This window comes from Ochotona curzoniae, unplaced genomic scaffold (genome assembly GCF_017591425.1).
Source record: "Ochotona curzoniae isolate NIBS_2020 unplaced genomic scaffold, NIBS_Ocur_1.0 scaffold_3835, whole genome shotgun sequence".
Lineage (NCBI taxonomy): Eukaryota > Metazoa > Chordata > Mammalia > Lagomorpha > Ochotonidae > Ochotona > Ochotona curzoniae.
The window spans coordinates 9186645-9200036 of record NW_024467114.1 but is presented as its reverse complement, the minus strand read 5'-3'; the positions used below and the strand labels follow the sequence as shown (position 1 = coordinate 9200036).

The 13392-nt window shown below is 45.3% G+C and overlaps 1 protein-coding gene across 4 annotated transcripts in view; it reads left to right on the top strand.

Moving 5' to 3' along the window:
- Positions 1-13392, top strand: part of CDK6 (cyclin dependent kinase 6) — a 179372-nt gene that overhangs the window by 23722 nt on the left and 142258 nt on the right. The gene's annotated exons all lie outside the window — the stretch shown is intronic.

Below are 13392 nucleotides of genomic sequence, written 5' to 3'. Positions count from 1 at the left end.
GACAGTGCCTGGATCTATTGGAGAATATAGTGAGTAAAATTTTCACTTCGTTATTAAACAGGGTGTTCTTCATGATGGTGAAAAGAGGCCTTCCATCCTATCCGTTGAAAAGCAAAGTCAACTGTAGTGTTATGCTTTGAGCAGCAATCAAATTTTACTCTTTAAATTGGTTCTTGGAGGGAAAGGTTGGGAGGCTGACGCAGTAGTAAGAGGGCCAGTGGGGTGTTTAGTAGGAAAATGAAAAGCGAATATAAAGAAGAAAATTCAGAAGGTTTCAGAAGGTTCATAAATAGCGAATGACTTCAAAAAACTAAGAGATCAAATTGAGGAAACAAATGATTCCTTAAAGTTGTAAACTGTCATTCAGTAGCAAGAACTAGAATGCAGAATTGCTGGTTCTGAGAGAGTATCTGTCTAGACCACATAAAAAGAAGAAATCAAGTTGCAGGGTGAGAATGGCCTGAAGGACAAACCTGAAGTACATGCAGAACTGGAAACATTTGGGCTCTAGGCTGGTGTCGTGGTGCAGAGGGTTAACCCCCAGCCTGCGTCACTGGCATTCTGTATCAGAGTGCCAGTGGGAGTACCAGCTGTTCCATTTCCAATCCATTTCCCTGCTGATGTGGCTGGGAGAGCAGCAGAAGATGGCCCCAAGTGCTTGGCCTTCTGCCACCCACATGGGAGATCCGAATGCAGTTCTTGGCTTTGACCTAGCCTAGCCCCATGTGCCACAGCCATTCGGGGAGTGAAGATCATTTTCTGTCCATTTTTCCTTCTGTCTCTGTCACTCTGTATTTCAAATAAATTGAAAAAAAATTAAGTTTGGTTGGGCTCCAAAATTGGCATAATGGTATAAATTACCATTTCAGTGTGGTTTATCTTTAGATATATATATCTTTATGTATATGCTTGATATGTGGCACAAAACCTAAGTAAACATGCATTTGTTCGTTCTCGTCATATTATGTTTTTTTGTGGGAAACTTAAGGTAAATTCATCTTGTGTTTATTCAGCTTTTGGTGTTATGGTGGAAAAATATGATGAAAGTCATTATGCTCAACATGCTCACAAGTTATTGGTGTGTTCCATAAGTTATAAACATTCTGTTGATTTTGTAGTTAGCTTTGTTATCAGAGACATTTTGTTGTACTAAAACAGGGGTGAATGGTAGTTAGAGTTAGATGATTGGGTTCTCCATTCCTCTTCACCCTCCTTAGGTTTTTCTGCTTTGTTTGAGGCCATAACTATTTTTTTTAAAGATTTGTTTATTTTGACTGGAAAGTCAGATCTACAGGGAGAAGGAGAGACAGATCTTCCATCTGCTGGTTCACTCCCTAAGTGGCCACAACGGCCTGAGCTGAGCAGATCCAACCAGGAGCTTCTAGGTCTCCCATGCAGGTGCAGGATTCTAAGGCTTTAGGTCGTCCTAGACCACAAGCAGAGAGCTGCATGGGAACTGGAACAGCTGAAATATGAACTGGTGCCGGTATGGGATCCTGGTGCATGCAAGTATAGGACTTTAGCCACTAGGCTACCACACCAGGCCTAGCCACAACCGTTTTTGCATTTAGTTACATATTGTTACACAGAGGCTAATCATAAGTGGTAAGGAGTGATAAAAGGAATGGTGAAACAATCAGTAAACAAAGGGGTCTACAACTTTTTAACTTTGCACGGAACTTTCCATTTTTATTTATTTCTGTGAGATGCAGAGGCCAACAGACCAGTGATTTACACCCCAAAAGCCTGTAGCTGCAGCAGCCTCAGGGCTAGGGGACACAGCTGGGAGCCAATAACTCAGTTTCTTGTATTAGTGGCAGGACCCCAACCCCTTGAGCTCTCGCATTGTCCCCTCCCAGGATCTACACCAGCAGGAAGCTGGGGTCAGTAGCCAGAGCCAATAGTCAGACCCAGGCCCTCTTGGAGGGACACAGGTATCTTACTTGCTAGGCCACAAGCCTACTGTGACAGAGACATTTTTCATAGACCTAGATACATCCTCCAGATACTTGGCCGAATTTGGGGGAGAATCTTTTTTTTTTTTCCTGTATATTTTATACATGCAAAGGAAAAATGCTAAATTTATTTCATAGTGAAGGTTACAAACATCAGTAAGACAGTATATTTTGGTTCTTTTTTTTTTTTTTCAAGAAGATGATTTTTACCTTTCTTTTAATTTTGGTGAGAAGAAAACAAAATGTACCATTTTAACCCTTTTCAGGTTGTTACATTATTGACAAGAACTCTTTCACAGCTATCCTTATCCCAAACTGAAACTGTATCCACTGGTACTTAACTCTGAGTTCTCCCTTACCTTACAAGAATGTAGGTGTCTGAGTGATCAGGAGAAGAAAAACAGGTGGTAATTAGGCTCAGTGTTAGGATGGAATCCAGCTCAGTAGGAGGGATTTCCCTGCAAGGAAACAGAGCTCTTGAAAATCTCAGGGCACCTGGCCTCCTGTGCAGGCCCTCCTGGACTCTGCTGTCCTGAGCAGTGCTCAGGGTTGGTCCTACTCCAGGTGTCTGCATGTCATGATATCTGGGCGCCTGAGGATTGTGAAAGCCACTCCAATTTGAACCATTGCAGCCTTTGGGACACTAAAAGCGTTCCTGGCTGGTAGGAGGTACAGATGTTAGCACCTGTCGGTTCTCAGCCAGGCAGGTGCTTGCTGACTTAAGAGGGAAGTTGTGTACTTCAGAGTGGAATCCTGGAGCTTCATGATGGACACTGTGATTGAGCCACTGGGGAATACCATGGCCAGCAAACCCAAAGGCAGCGTCTCTAGGGTTCCATGGTCACTTGACTTTCTTTGGGACCACGAGTAGTTTGAATTGATACAAAGTACAGTATTTTTATTTGTAGGCTTTTAGAGCTGATGAGTGAGCTAATCTTGCTACTCACTGGTGTGCTTTCAGAACCTGGAATTATGCAAATAGCACTATGTAACCAGTATTTCCCTGCACTCCCCCCACTGAAGATTACATTGTAGCAGTGGTCTTGAGCTGAGGCCACTTTCGTTCTCCCTCCCTTCTCTGCCAGGAGCATTGGACAGGCTGTGGACACATTTTATTTGGTGAGAGATCAAGGGTGCCATTTAATATAGCAGGTACAGGATAGCTCCCTTTCCCCCACCCCAATATTGTGTTATTGGTAGTGAGGAGGTTCAAAAACAGCAGGACAGAAGGACACTTGTTGACATCAGTTTACTGTAGGGGAAAAAAATCATAAAGGTCGGTGGTATCATTGGGGGAGACAGGGACCCAGCCGTCCAGCCCAGCACTGCCAGTGTTCATGCTTCTGTGAGAAAACATTACTAGGTGGGCAGAGGAGCGCAAGTGGGGATAACCTTTTCCCTTCATTGTTCAGTTGGCAGCCCCAGGGTGGCCAAAGTGGGTGAAATAAAAGCTGGAAAATGTGGGGTTTCCTTAGTATGTGGCCCAGAATTGGAACCCACGGAGAAGGGAGGGAGGCAGAAGGCTGTTGAACTTTGTGTATCAAATTTGTCAACGAGTTGCTTTTGAATCCTTCTCTGGACTTTGAGGTGTTTAAGAAAGACACCGATGCATCAGTCCCCTGTTAGGCAGCTTCTCTTTCCTGGAGCTCAGATACCCAAGAACGACTTCTCCAGAAGGGACACTGATTTTGGCTTACAGCTCCAAGGTGTGTAGCTCAAGGGTGCACAGCCACACTGGTCCCATGTCTGATGGAGGCTGGCAGTGACAGAGCGAGTGTGGAGGGCTGGTCACACCGGGAGCCAAGAAGTAATAGGGACCCAGGGACGGGCTCTTTCTCCTCCTACTGTAGAGAGCCAGAGTGGTGTCAACTTGGGCTCCACCCTAGCGTTCAAATCCAACTTACTCACTTCCCCAAGCTTTCACCTGCAGAGACCATCGCAGGGGCCAAACCCCACCCTGATCTCACTGGTTAGCATCAAAGTCTTTGAACTGTTCACGTAGGACTTTGGGGTTTAACCTTGTGCATGAGTCCCTGCAAGTGAACGCAAGAACCATGGTTGGGAAGATGACAGGCTGAGCCAGTTCATAACACCCATTGGTAGATCTGAGAACCAGGATGGGGTGTGGGAAAGGCCAATTCCAGGCACATCACCAAAAAGTTCACATTAGGACTGGGATAAGGCTATAGCACCCACCAGCCTGAGCTGGAGCTGAGGGTAGGCTGGGCCAGACCATGCTACAGCAAATACCAAGGTAAGGTGGGTTATGTCAGACAGGGCCACAGCACCCACTAGTACATGTGGACCCAGAAGGGGAGGAATGTGGGTCCAGTAGGGAGACTTTGGAGGGCTTCTGCTGGGTACTGCTCCCACTGGTGAGTATGAGAACTAGGACTGGGGGCAAAACAGGGTGAGCAGGGCTGCAAAACCTGTCAGTCTGCATGTGAGCTTGTTTGGGGGCGAACCAGGGTGGGCTGATTGTACCCGCTGCCTCATGCTTGATCCAGAGTAAATGCAGGCTGCAGTACCCAGCAAAGCAGCATCAGCTGGCAAGTTCTGCAACTAGGAGCAAATCCTATCAAGCTAGACTGCAGAACCACCTGGAGTGTGCAAGATCCGGGACTGGAAGTGGCCAGTAGGAAAACTGTGGGCACCTCTCTGATGGGCTGCAACTCCCACTGGTAAGCATGAGAACCAGGGCTGGGTAGTTCGTTGATTGGGTTGAGCTAGGCTTCAATACCTGTTGACATGTGTGAGAGCTGAATGGGATGTGAAACAGACGGGACCAGTTTGCTGTGCACATTAGCAAGCACAGGAACCAAGGCTGGGGGCAAGCTTAATTAGGGTTAATTGTAATTCCAACTAGGCTACAGCTCCTGCTGGTGAACGAGAGGGCTGAGTGTGCAGTGGGCAGTGTTGGGCTGGGCTATAGAATCCATTGGTTTATGTAAGAGATAAGGCTGGGAACAGAACTGACCCAGCAGTTGTAACTACTAGTATGTGTATAAGCTGACGTTGGAGGGCAGACAGAATTGGATTGGATCCCGTACTGGCTAGCACACACAAGAGTCAGGTCTGGGATCACCTCAGATGAGATTTCTTTGGAGAATCTGAACCACTGGACTCAAGACCCCAACATGGGGAGAATCACAGGATCTGGTCTGCCGTGGAGTGTGTCAGAGTTGGGACTCCTCAGTGGCTAAGATGAAGCAGTGCCCAGCATACCCCGATGCACGTGGAGGATATGGAAGTTCATTTGAGTCTGCAGAAGATATCTGATACCATAACAGATTAAGGAGGGCAGAACAAGTTGGTCAACTACCCCAGCCAAGTGCTGGCAGTAAATCTGGGCGAATGAGGAATCTAAGGTGGACTATGTCAGCCAATGAACCTTGGAAGGATTTCCTCATCCTTGGATCAGCAAAATAAACAGCATTTCAAAACTATTGAAATATTGAAACCACTTTAGCAGAACTCTCAGAGCATGACATCAGATGGCCATTCTCCATCCTTGGATACTGAGGGGTTTTGGAGGCTTCTCTTCTCCCTTCCCCCAGATACAGGAAGAAGAAGAGAAAAAGAAAATGTGGAAACAATAGTCTCACCCAGATTTCCCTAATCCTTGGCCTTCTCACCCTGATCAACTATATAAACATCATCAAAATCAAATTTAAAAAAATAGAGGGATGCTACTGGCATCTGCTGAGTACACTCCAGGGAAGCTGACAGACATCACCCATGCACAGGACAGGACCCCACAAGAGTTACCTGGCCTTGGAAGGGAACTGTGCCAAGGTTGGGAAATCCTAATTTATAGCACTGTGTGGGCACCTCCATTAGCATTCTTTAAGACCTAAGGGAAAGAGAGTATGAATTTTGGTATGGAGGATACAGTCACACGCTATGGTGGGAACTGCAGCTCTGTACATAAACCAGGGTAAAGTCTGCCAGTTAAAATGATATGTCACAGCTGCTTGCCCAGACAACAAACAGGAACAAGAGAGGACCCAAAGTAGAAGTTTCCCAGCACCAAATGCATGCAGTCCACAGTTGGAGAAAATACTACACTTTTATGAACCCAGAGGGCATTAATACTTTGTTACATCAAATCTTTGATACATTGAAATTCTTCCAGAAGGAGTGAGATTTCTATGAGAGTATTGAAGCCCATAGCCCTGCTTTCCCCAAATATTTTGAAAATGTTCTTGCATAATCTTTGATAGCTTTGAAGCTGTTAGAACTGTGTGCTTTCCCTCTTGAAGTTAACGCTGAGAAGTGTTTTGGCTGCACAGCAGTGTAGTGGACCGAACAGTACCCAGCAGATCCCAGGCCAGCACCCTCACCATTCCCTGCCTCAGCTTCCTCGTCTCCCAGAGACTAAGCTTGATGCCCCTTAGCTGTGGCACTTTGTGTTCTTGCACTTTCAAGTAGTAAAAAAGGTTATTTATGCAAAGTCATCTGTGCAAGAAATTTGAAGGCAATGGTTATTCGAATTTGTGTCTCTGAAACTTCAGGAATACCTCTTTCTAAAAAGGCTTAGTTCCCATGTTGAAAGAAATTCTTGGTATAAATAAAATTTATTCCCCGCTTCCAAACAAAATGAAGAGTGTCAAATAAAAGTTATAACTAATTCAAAATTGTCATTGTTCGCCAATTTTAAAAATTCTCCATTTTCTTTCTTTTCTTCCTTCACTCCTTTCTTATTCCTTCCCTCCTTCCCTTCCTTCCTTTATTTTTATTGGAAAGACAGATTTACAGAGAGAAGGAGAGACAGAAAAATCTTCCATCTGCCAGTTCACTCTGCAAGTAGCTGCAGTGGCCAGACTGAGCCAATTCAAAGCCAGGAACCTTGCAGGTGCAGGGTCCCAAGGCTTTGGGCTGTCTACAGCTGCTTTCCCAGACCGCAAGCAGGGAGCTGGATGAGAAAGTGTAGAAGCCGGGGCACGCACCAGCGCCCACATAGGATCCCAGTGCTTGCAGGTCAAGGACTTCAGCCACTAGGCCATCACGCTGAGCCCAGTCTTTTCCTAAGTACTTGTATTTAAGCACACAGGAAATATTTTGAGGATGCGATTGAAAAACAACAACAACAAAACACCAGCGTGTTAAGCAGTTACTTCTGGATTTGAGAAATTTCCTGTTGGTAAAGGTGAGACAGACACATGTGGAAGCTTTATCAAGGTCTTAAACCCACCATTTATTTTAGGCTGTGAAGAAAATGAAGACACTTATTTGTTGGCTGGAAAGTCAGAGGGAACCCTGTAGTTTTATTTTTCTATCTCCAGGAGAGCAGCTGAGGTACAAAGCAAGCTGAGATACACTTGCTTTTGTTTGAAGTGATTGGAAAGTGAGCTTGGGCCTATCAGTTTCCACAGGGACATGGGCAATGGGATGGCCTGGATTGAAGACTCATGGAGGGTCAGCCTGGAGGTGCCAGGGATGCCCAACTGCCAGCCAGCTGTCATTCTCAGAAGTTTGAAACTGTCTACACTTAGACTGGAAGGTGAAAAAAGTGAGGCTACTTGAAAATGTTTGTGGGGGCCCGGCGCGGTGGCGCAAGTGGTTAAGTCCTCGCCTTGCACGCCCGGGATCCCATATGGGCGCCGGTTCTAATCCCGGCAGCCCCGCTTCCCTTCCAGCTCCCTGCCTGTGGCCTGGGAAAGCAGTCGAGGACGGCCCAAAGCTTTGGGAACCTGCACCCGCGTGGGAGACCCGGAAGAGGCTCCTGGCTTCGGATCGGCATAGTATCGGCCCGTTGCGCTCACTTGGGGAGTGAATCATCGGATGGAAGATCTTCCTCTCTGTCTCTCCTCTCTGTATATCTGCCTTTCCAATGAAAAAATAATAAAAATAAATCTTTAAAAAAAAAAAAAAAAAGAAAATGTTTGTGGAAAAGTGGAATTGTAAGACTGTTCCACTGCAAGGGATTTCGGAATGGAAGCGTGCCTTTTCCATACAATGCGTTTTTCAGCTGAACTCTCCTTGGCAGAGTTGGAGGGGAGATCTCAGTTGCCTATCGCAGGTGCTGCTAGGAGGCTCACAGCTGCTTTCAGCAGTGCTAGCTTGCAGCATTCGATCAGGAGCTGGGTTTTGCTAGAAGGTAGGGATGAGGGGACCATTAACAGATAACTGAGAAGTGAGGTGGCACCACACAAAAGGGACTGTCAGAAAGTAAGTTGGGGGAATGCGATGTATTTAATTGAATGATTAAGCAAAGGGTTATTTCACACATATTGTTATTGTGGTTGGATAGAGCAAGCATGAGATATGGAAGAAGGAGCCAGAAAGGAGAGGTGGGGGCGGGGGGGACTGGGTGATCAATGAACAGAGTGAGATGATATTAGTAGACTGTGGAGGGTGTAGTGCAGGGAGAGCATGTTTGTCTCGGGGAGTGGGTCACATTGCTATAAAGTAAGAGAGAGGAGCACAGGAGGGGTGAGATGATTTTTTTCTATTTGAGGAGAGAACGGGGAGGAATTTGAAGCTCCCGGGGAAAGGTTAAAGTGTCAGGCAGACAGGATAGGAGTGGGAAAAACTGATTCTCAAGACAAACCAGTGTAGGGACAAGTTGTGTGAGAAGGGCCTGGGAGGACAGAATGCGAAGGGGCCCGCAGACAAACTCCCCCATGTGCATCAAGAAATGAAGGCTTGTGCCTCCAGGCATGCCTCACCGTTCATACACACCAGCTCTAACTAGGACAGTCAGAACTGAGATCCCTAGGAGTGCATTGTGACCACCATGGTGAACAGCTGCTTCTGATTGGGCACTTGTCATGACACTCACCTGGGTTGCCTGTGGTGCCTTTCTCCCTCTGTAATCTTAATGGATGAACTAGTTTTCTGTTTGGCAAGAAGCGTCCTCATCTTGTGTTCTTTGTTTCTTCGTTAGAATCTGCCATGTGTATTTTTATTTGGAAGGAGTGAATTATGAAAGTACATTTAAAAACTGTTATCATGGGGGCCGGTTTGCTGGAGTAATGAGTAAAGCTTACACCTCAGATGCAAGCATCCCAGATGGATGCTGAGACTTGCAAGGTGGGAGCCCTGGCTGCCCCACTCCCATCCAGTTCCTTGCTAGTGGCCTGGGAAAGCATTGGAGGTTGGCCCAAGTGCTAGGGCCCCTGTACTCCTGTGGGAGACCCAGAAGAGGCTCCTGGCTTATGGCTTCAGCATGGCTCAGCACTGGCCATTTTGGCCATTGGAAGAGTGAACCAGCAGATGGAAGACCTTTCTGTCTCTGTAACTGTCATCCAAATAAATAAGTCTTTAAGAAATTTTTATGGTTATGAGTTTTATAAAAAGTAGGATAAATGATCTGTAAAAAATTACAGAGCTTACGAAAAATTGGATAAACCTTCCTTAAAACATTGTTAGTTTCTGTTGAATTTCATTTTCACCAAAATGTCAACTTAGAACTGAAATGCAAAAAGATTTAATACAGTATTTTGACATGTAACATTTGAAAGAAGTTTTATTAGATCATCAAGCTATGAATTATTGAACATTGTTCTAATGTAAACAGTTTTTTTCTATTGTTTTTCTTTGAATTTCAGAAGCAAGTTGCATGCCATTTGCTTACAAGAAGATAAATGTATTACTCAGTAAAATATACAAAGATTTGGCACTGCATTTTTTCTGCTTTTTGTTAATGATGCTTTTGTTTAGTCTTAACATCAGACAAATAAAGTAAATTGGGGTTTGGAGCAGCTTCAGCCAGAAACAAAATTCTCTGTAACGGTGTTGGCATATTTGATGTGTACAGTTGGGTCGTCACTTGGGGAGAGTTGTTTCCAAGACTTTGGGCTGTCCTCAACTGCTTTTTCCCAGGCCACAAGCAGGGAGCTGGATGGGAAGCAGGGCCTGCAGGATTTGAACCGGTACCTATGTGGGATTCCGGCGCGTGCAAGGTGAGGACTTTAGCTGCTAGGTCACCATGCCAAGCTCTTAACCAGCATCTTAACCACTGTGTCCAACTTGCCCCTATAGATTTTTTAAAATTGTCTAGATATACAGATTCCAATAATTGTATTTTCCGAAGTCTGATGTTTACCCCTCCCCCCAAAAAAACACACTTGAATTATTTGAGGTGACATTGTTTTCTTTTTGGGTGGGATATACTTTTCAAATCTGTTTCAGCTTCCACTCGTATTACTTTTGTCTCCCTTTGATATCACTGTCTGTGTTTCCTGGTTACCAGTTACCATCTTGGTTACCACGTGTTTCTGCAACTAGTGGTCCTCTGCTCAGCTAACACCGATGTGTAAGACACGAAGCAAGACTTCCTGTCGACAGCTTGGAAATGCTGTTTGATTGACATCAGCGGAGTTGCACTTGGGTGGCTAATCCTTGCCTCTTACCTGCAAGTGTCCTTATTGCAAATAGATGAGATGAGCAGTCTGCACATACATTCTCTTTGCAGGATGCACATTTGGACATGCGTGGGCGTATTGATGTGTCAGGCGCTGGGCTCGAAGGAGACAGTGACTAAACTTTGGCTTCAGCACAGATGAGTCCTGTCATGTGACAGGTTGGCACTGGGCCTCTCTGGGGTATAGAATTCTCTCTCAGGAAGCTTTCCTGCCATAACTCCTTGGGAATGTCTCAGACTGTTCCAAGATTGCAGCGCATCGCTGCCCTCATTCTGTGACCTAGTTTTGGTCTATGGACACTTTGGTCTTGGCAAAATTTGCTGGGAGCTGGACTTCGCCCTGACGATTCAATGAACTCCAATGTATACTAAATGTAAACTGCTTTGAAGGCTGTGGATGGCAAGTTAATAGATTCTGGACTCTGCTTCTCCTTTCATGAGCCAGACATTCCTTGGATTGAAAAGTAGGTTTAAATTAAAGAGTAGCAAATTGCTTCCCTCTTTGGAAATAAGCAAAATCACCCTTCTGATAATAAAATATTTCTTCAACATGTCAGAACAGTTACCAGGGAGAAGAAACATGAGGGAAAGGAAGAAGAGCTCTTCTGAGACCTGCTGTTTAGGAAGAGGGGTGCATTTAATGAAAGGGCAGAGGCCTGGTGCCACGTGACTTGAAAATGATGAGACAAAGGAAAAACTGAAGAATGCCCTACTAGAACTTATATGACCACATAAATCTTGTCCTGTGGGAGGCAGTCAGTATTTCTAGCTCGCCTCTAATTGAGCAGAACACTCTCAGACTCTTGAATTGTCTTCAGAATTCTTTCAGGGGCCAAACCAACACCCCCTCCCCCCGAATCAACATCTTTGTTTGATTATCACACCTCTTTTTTAGACCCAAAAGAATATTACTCAGCCTGTTCCCCCACTTAATGTACCCAACCTTGGCTGAGACTGCTTCCAAAAATACAATATAGTCTCTTAGAGAACAATTGGAAGAAAATGTATTATTTATTTATTTGTTCATTCAGCAGTGGTGGCCAAGCTCTTCTTCCCAGTGGGTCAGGTATATTGGGATGACATGGGAGAGTCCTGGGAGGGAGGGGGTCACCAGCTAGACACTGATGACAGCCTATTGGATGGCATAATAAAGCAACCACGCACATGTTAGGGACTGTAAGAATTTCTGAATGGATAGAATTCAGTTAAAGGATGAGGACGGGAGTGAGCATTAGACCTAGCAGTTAGGGCACCCACATCCTGTGTGGGAATACTTGGGTTCCATTCCCATTGCCACCCCCCACTTGTGTTTCCAGTTTCCTGCCAGTGAACTCTATGGGAGGAGCTGGTGTGACTGGATCCCTAGTATTCGTATGGGAGGCCCAAGTTGAGCTCGTCACTGCTGGCTTTGCCCCAGCCCAACCCTAGCCATTGCCGCCATTTGGAGAGTGAACCAACTCATGAGAGCTGGCAGCCTCCCAAATTGTTATTTTGCTTGTGTCCCAAAATTCTAAGTATGTGAGTGATGGATATGACTTCCTAAAAGTCACAGACATTTCTCCAGAGCGAACTCATTAACTACTTCTCAGATTTAATTTTTTGCCCATTTTTCCTTTGGAAGTAGCATCCCCGTTGACCTTGCTGGCTAAGCCAGAAGGCTGAAAATTCATTCTAAACTTCAACTATTATAGCCTCCTACATGGTCAAATCTTCCGGGTTCTGGATATCAACTAAAGAAGCATTAATTTTCTAGGATATTCTGTTAGAAGTTGGAACGAAAAGCTTTTAAACAGTGTAGATATTTTGATTCAGAAAAAGTACATCCTTTGAGTTTTCCAGGCCATTTGTTAGGAATTTATTATAAGGTGATAATGAGTCAGTGTTACACGAATAGGGGAAATAGTTCAGTAAATTATATATAGGATATAATTTAGTACAATTATATACTGGGGGAGGTAGAATTTGTGAAAGCTGTTGGTACATGTTTGAGTTTTCCACTTGTAAACGTTATGTGAAGTCTGCAGAAACAGAAAACATGCGAGAAGAGCTTAGGGGATTTATCTCAGGACCTTCACTTGTCACTGAAGAACGTGGGTGCTCACTGTGTGTTTGCTGCGGGGTTCTTACAGATGTCTCCTGCTTGTTCTCCTCACCTCCAGTGCGATTGTCCTGCCACACACCTGCATTTGGCAGCCAGGATAACATTTCCAAGTGACAGATCTGGCCGTAGAATCATGGAATGGCCCATTGTGACGTTTCTTCGCTTCTTGCCCAATGCCCAGAAGATGTTTTCTGGATCTGTTAGCCTGGACTACCAAACCGTTCCTAAGTTTGCTTTTGTGTACTTTTCCATTCCAGCTCTTCTCTTGCCATTTTCCAAAATAGTCCCTCCAGCATGCCAGACCATCCACTGTTCCCTAAGTGTGAATTTTTCCATGTACCTGCTCACCTCTAGACATACTGTTCTTTCTACCAAGACCATGCCAAGGTTCTTTGGTTTATCTAGCAAATTCCAGAGTGTCCTTTGAGAGCCAGCTCCACAACCACCCCCCATGTAGTCACAGCCTTCATGTGTACAAGGCACATGTCATTTGAGGCCCCTGTTGGTCTGGAGCGTTAAGGAGGGAAAGGTTGGTGTGTCCTTCTGCCTTCCAGATCCTCTGACAGCTGAAGCAACTTCTTTGACATCGTATCTCAGGGCTTCCTTCCCCTGTTACTTTCAGGCCTGGTCCCACTTTTCCATCATCTGTGATGCAGTTGGAAAAATAAGGGCCCTGTGGTTGAGTTGTGCAGAAAGCCAAATCTGTTCACATTTTTGGGTGTTACATCGTGCCTTCTTTGTGCCAGGGGTGTTGTTGATGTCTCAGTAGAGGGTAGGGTGTGTTTATGTCTTTGGTTGGCAGCTTCCTGCCAGAGCTCTGAAGTTGTTGGAAAGTTTACAGATCCCTGAAAACCAAAGGTCTGGGAACACTGCTCTATCTCATGGGGTGGCACCAAGTCCCCAAAGCCGAAAGCCTGTGAGTCATCCCTGGCTCCCCTCCTTCCCCTGGTGTTCCACCCCCGCCACAT